This window comes from Octopus bimaculoides, chromosome 1 (genome assembly GCF_001194135.2).
Source record: "Octopus bimaculoides isolate UCB-OBI-ISO-001 chromosome 1, ASM119413v2, whole genome shotgun sequence".
Classification (NCBI taxonomy): domain Eukaryota; kingdom Metazoa; phylum Mollusca; class Cephalopoda; order Octopoda; family Octopodidae; genus Octopus; species Octopus bimaculoides.
Genome location: NC_068981.1, coordinates 152,544,853 through 152,549,969, shown reverse-complemented (window position 1 = coordinate 152,549,969; position 5,117 = coordinate 152,544,853). Strand labels below are relative to the sequence as shown.

The following is a 5,117-nucleotide window of genomic DNA, read 5'->3' as shown; positions in this document are numbered from 1 at the left end:
TGGGGGGGGGGGGGTTGCATGATGTAACACTTCTATTCATCAATAAAAACATGTCAGAAACAGCTGTAGTGAACCAGCTTATCATTCATCTAACTCGGAACCTGTAAGTTGCTAATCATTTACCAAACTCGGAACTTTCGATTTACTTGGATCTGGAGTCTATTGAGTGTAGTACAATGGGTAGTGTTTATACCTGTGTGTGACCTTGAAGACTCGTATATTCAGTTGGCCATTTGTGATTGTATACTCAGCCTGAGTATAAATCCATGTTTACTTTAGTAAGTACATATTTATCTTCAAATATTGTTTGTACACAATAGCGGTATCACCAACCTGATCTTCGTGCTTTACTATCTAAGGATCTGATTCACTTGAATCCTGAAATTTTTTATATATACATGTGTGTGTGGGCATGTGTATACACAAACACACATATGTATATTTGTATGTATGTATGCATGCATGTGTGTGTGTAATCCATTAAAACATAGCAGTGGATATACTTCATATATATGATATTTGTTTCTACTCTAGGCACAAGGCCTGAAATTTTTGGGGAAGGGACCAGTCGATTAGATCAACCCCAGTACGCAACTGGTACTTTATCAACCTCTGAAAGGATGAAAGGCAAAGTCGACCTCGGCATAGTTTGAATTCAGAATGTAAAGACACATGAAATAATATAAAGTTAGAGGTCTCAATACAATTAAGTTGAAACCAAATATTTCGTCCATGCCATAAAAGCAGTTAAATCCTGAAACTAACTAGGTTCCATCTTTACAAAGAATTATTAGACAATCAATAAACATGTGTATACAACAAGATCATAGATTCTATGAAGTTCATCACTTTAAAAAATTACCTACTTTGAAGGGGATCCTACTTTTTAACACACAAATAGATGTAATTGGTGTCTCTATAGCATTCTTATTACAGAAAAATGTTTTATCTTTGAATATTCTTGAATATAGAATTCAAGATATTCTTGAATATGGAATTCTAGATATTAGAAGTATTTAAAAAATATATCTTACTTGAAGGAAATTCAGCATTATTATAATACTAGCAAATATCAACTGTATATAGCATTCATAGTTTTGAAAAATGTTGGCTAGATCATTATTTTTGGACATCCTAAAATAGCATTATAAATAAATGAATTTTTATCAACATATAATGTGTGTAGATTATCTCAAGATTTCATACATAAGCAAAGAACTCTGCTTTAGTGGGAGAGAGATGTGTGTGTAAATAGGAAATACAACTGGTGAGTTGTTACATTTAATTTATTCAATTACATCATGTTACATGTGTTCCAGTGAAGTTTAAGACTAGATTATAAAACCTGGTCAAGGTAAGATTTCTAAGCCTTCAATTCATCAGAGATTCATACTGAATGCTGATACTGGCCAGTTTTTCTTTATATAAGAGGAAGATAAGGATTCTTTATCTCTTGTATAAAGAAAAATTGGTATTGTTTAGTTAAGCCATTCAATACTGATGAAATGAAGACTTAGAAAACTTACCTGGCCTGGATTGTATAATTCAGCCAACCTGTTGAGTCAGGTGAAGTCATTGTCGTGGCCAGTGACAGTACCGCCTGACTGGCGCCCGTGCCAGTGGCACATAAAAAGCACCATTTGAGTGTGATCGTTGCCAGTGCTACCTGACTGGCTCCTATGCCGGTGGCACGTAGAAAGCACCATTCGAGCGTGGTCGATGCCAGTGCCGACTGACTGGTCCCATGCTGGTGGCACATAAAACGCACCATTCGAGTGTGGTCATTGCCAGTGCCACCTGACTTGCTCCCATCAAGTGGCACGTAAAAAGCACCATTCAAGCATGGTCAATGCCAGTACTGCCTGACTGGCCCTCATACGAGTGGCACGTAAAAAGCACCCATTACACTCTCGAAGTGGTTGGCATTAGAAAGGGCATCCAGCTGTAGAAACTCTGCCAGATCAGATTGGAGCCTGGTGCAGCCTTCTGGCTTGCCAGCCCTCAGTCAAACCACCCAACCCATGCCAGCAAGGAAAGCAGGCGTTAAAAGATGACGACGACGATGATGATGATGATGATGATGATGATGATGAAACTTGCAGTTTATGGTTGGAGCATGCAGTGAAATAATCAAATAATTTATGAACCTACTCTCAATTTTGTTCTTGCTCAATGTACTCCGTGATCTTTACAACTATGTGAAAACAAACCAGTGAAAACAAACCAGTGAAAACAAACTTGAATTATAATACACAAAGTTCTTTTTGCATTTTTTCCCCTTTCAGTATATAAGGGAAGCACATGATAAGCCATTCCTTACTGGATGATTACCTGTCCTTTCAGTGCCTCCTATGAGAACAGAATGACAAATGTAAATGACATCAAACAGAACCAAAAGGTTGTTGAAATGGTTTGATCAATTTACACTTGGTGGTGGTATGATTAGATTATAAATATTTTTATATACAGACATGTAAATTATTTGCACGCTTTTAAGTTATGAAACAATTTGTCATGATATTAGAATTTTCTTGTTAAATAAAATCCTATCAAACTATTTGTCTGTCATTTATGACATTAAGGATCAATTTATGTCGATTTTAAGAAAATTCCCGCTGATAACTCTCCATATTCACCAGTTAAAGGTTTAATTTTTGTATACGGTCTCTGATGCTCACTGTGTATAAGATATGAACATCCTTGCTTATCTTACTTGAGAACAGAGTCAGGAATGCCGAACTAAATATCATGTGTTCTCATAACAGAGAATAACAACACGTTACTGAACTGAAATCCATAAATAAGTTATTCCTTCAAAGAAACTCTATACTATAATAAAACAAAATAATGCGGTGCTTTCACTTTACATGGAATGGAAACTTTCACCTTTGCAGATGTTCCTGCTTCCAAATTTCTAACTGCGTACTTGCGTTTGTCTTTCATACTTTCGGGATCTATACATTTTGTGACATTGGATTGACAGAATCGTTAGAACATCGGACAAAATGCTTTGTGGTGTTTATCTAGGCTCTTTACATTCGAAGTTCAAATCCCGCTAAAATTAATTTTGTCTTTCATCTCCTAGAGAATAAAGTACTGGTATCAATATAATCGACTAGCCCCCCCCCCCAACCTCTCCCAAATTTCAGGCCATGTGTCGATGTGAGGAAACAATTACAAACCTTGTGCTTATATTAGAAAAAAAAAATTTTTATGGTCAGTAGATGACAGTCTCATTAGAACACCGAACAAATGCCTAGTGCCGATTACTTACGTCCTCTTTATTGCCCGAATTAAAAATACCCATAGGATCTATAAAATAAAGAACAAATATTGGGGGTTGATATAACCAACATTAACCCCTCCTAAATATGAATCCGGATAACTGAATCTTAATGTTTAGGTCAGAGTAAACTTCACTCAAGTCATTAAGTACCATGTGCAGGTGTTAAATAGGTGACTCTCAAACTGACAAATCACCTCCGCCAAAAAGAGAAAAACGAAATTTTTTGCCAATCCACCCACTCTTTTTAACGAAAAAGCAAAATAGTTTGCATTCGAATATTTTTCCTTCTTCGCTAGGCGTTGGATAAGTATAAAAAGTTGAAAACCCATTTTAATTTTATCAAACATGGCAATTCGTTCACTCCGTAATTAATCCTCACAGCCCATAGACCCTAAGGGCGCTGTACCCGTTTCGCCTATGATAAGCAGTGTGTTAAAAAGGCACAATAAATATTAAAGTAAAAGAAGGAAAAAAAAAAGTTCATACTTTAATCATAAGCTCAATAGCGTTCCTAACAACACACAACTCCCCGCAACAGAACACTCTATAACCTGGCAACTAAACACTATGCAATTAAAAGATCAGTGAACTACACTGGAATACGACTACAGAGACATCGCAACTGGGGTTTTCGAAGTGAAAGCGAACTGAAGGCGCACCCTTAAGTTTGACAATATATATATATATGTAAAATCATAATTCGAGATGCAAATGGAATTAGAATTGACGACATAAAATTATAAGGATTTTTTAAAATAGAAGGGCCATTATGAGGTGTGTATAAGGTCATGCAAAAAAGAAAATTAACATCATACACATAATTATTAGAAAGAAAAAAGTAATTTCAAAACAAATTATCTCAGAACAATAAGCAACTTACTTTTTCACATTTTGTTGAAGTAGCGTTCTTTTTTTAAAATAAAAATTGTCAATTTAAAAAAAAATTCTTTTGAATGAGTTACAATTTTCGTATCGTTATTTGAAACGTAAGTAATGTCCACGCTAGTTTGTGTATAAGTGTTACCGGTTGTCTCTAAACTGTGAAAGTACCTCTGAGTAATTTATTATGTAAATATATAGTTTGTTTATATGACAGTTGTGAAATGAAACGCCTAGAAAGGTAAGTGGATGATAGCTGCTTGGCTATGAATTTAGCTCGATTGTCGTGCTTTATTCAGCTACAAATTATGCGATAGTTGAAACAAAATTCCTTTCAATATCGATAATATCAAACTAAAGAAAAATAGATGTATAACATGTCAAAACCTTATATGTGTAAGTGACTTTTTATTGGTTATTACTCTTACATTTAACCAATAAACCGCGAGTCAATGAGGAAACCTCTATGTGGTCACTTCTCTGCTAGAAACAGCAGTTGAACACTCATACATGCAGCTGTCTTTTGAAAAGAGAAGGGCACACATTAGATAATTATGTTCAAGATATCCCTTGAAAAAAAAAAAGGACTAAATGCGTTTCTTCGTACTTATAAACAACATGTAAAACTTAGGAAAAGTTATAGCTGCTGACTATTTATATTTAAAACCACGCCTATAATAAAAATACAAGAATGTACTGTTAATAAACCCAGATTTCTTAAATACTTTGAGTTGTTTTTATCTATCTCTTTTATAAATGCTATTTATAAAGTGGCTCTTGTACAACTTTTAAACAAGAAACCTATTATTTAAATAAAAAAAAGTTGCATTTTATGTTATAGTAATAAATTATGGGGTAGGTATGCTCAACAGTGATGGGTAAAAATGCAATGTTAATATCAGTTCAAACATGCTAAAAGCACATTCAGACTTGTAAACAAGCCATTCACCGT

The 5,117-nt window shown here is 34.7% G+C and overlaps 1 protein-coding gene across 1 annotated transcript in view; it reads right to left on the bottom strand.

Annotated features, from left to right (window-relative positions):
* LOC106882382 (uncharacterized) overlaps positions 1 to 4,766 on the bottom strand; it is a 36,062-nt gene extending 31,296 nt beyond the window's left edge. The window contains exon 1 of the mRNA XM_052971514.1: positions 4,167 to 4,766. The gene's annotated coding sequence lies outside the window, so the exon portion shown is untranslated. The remainder of the gene's footprint in view (positions 1 to 4,166) is intronic.
* Positions 4,767 to 5,117: the final 351 nt, after the last annotated feature.